Raw genomic sequence first — 239 nt, forward strand, 5'->3', positions numbered from 1 at the left:
AAGTCCCTATCTCGTCTTGTTGGTTGTGATAAAGTTCGTTCGTCACCTTACCACCCTCAGACAAATGGTAAAATCGAAAGATGGCACCGAACTCTGAAAGCAGCTATTATGGCACATTCCGTCAGTAATAACAGTTGGACAGATGTACTACCGACCGTTTTGTTAGGGTTACACTGTACTATTCGTGAAGATGTAGGTATTTCTCCTGCAGAAATGGTGTACGGCACCACATTGCGTTT

This window comes from Dendroctonus ponderosae, unplaced genomic scaffold (assembly GCF_020466585.1).
Source record: "Dendroctonus ponderosae isolate FM_Combo_2020 unplaced genomic scaffold, Dpon_F_20191213v2 Dpon_F_20191213_1, whole genome shotgun sequence".
In the NCBI taxonomy this organism is placed as follows: Eukaryota; Metazoa; Arthropoda; class Insecta; order Coleoptera; family Curculionidae; genus Dendroctonus; species Dendroctonus ponderosae.